The following is a 206-nucleotide window of genomic DNA, read 5'->3' on the forward strand; positions in this document are numbered from 1 at the left end:
TGTACTCCCGGAATTTGTTGACGATGGGCTCGTGGAGGAGGAATTTGATGTCCTTGAGGAGGTAGAAGGTCCGGGCTGCGGTGGAGCCTTTGTTCACCTTCTTCTTGTGCTTGGGCTCGTGGGGGTAAATCCCCTTCAGGATGCAGAGGCGCCTGGGAACGGCGATGAGGGTGAGACACTGGGCTGCAGCAACCCACACCCCAACA

General features: G+C 57.8%; 1 protein-coding gene across 1 annotated transcript in view; it reads right to left on the minus strand.

Annotated features, from left to right (window-relative positions):
• Positions 1–160, minus strand: part of PES1 (pescadillo ribosomal biogenesis factor 1) — a gene marked incomplete at its 3' end in the record, with an annotated part of 6,888 nt that extends 6,728 nt beyond the window's left edge. Inside the window, 1 exon segment of the mRNA XM_010077033.1 lies at positions 1–160.
• Positions 161–206: the final 46 nt, after the last annotated feature.

The sequence above is a fragment of the Pterocles gutturalis genome, unplaced genomic scaffold (assembly GCF_000699245.1).
Source record: "Pterocles gutturalis isolate BGI_N339 unplaced genomic scaffold, ASM69924v1 scaffold17318, whole genome shotgun sequence".
Taxonomy (NCBI): Eukaryota; Metazoa; Chordata; class Aves; order Pterocliformes; family Pteroclidae; genus Pterocles; species Pterocles gutturalis.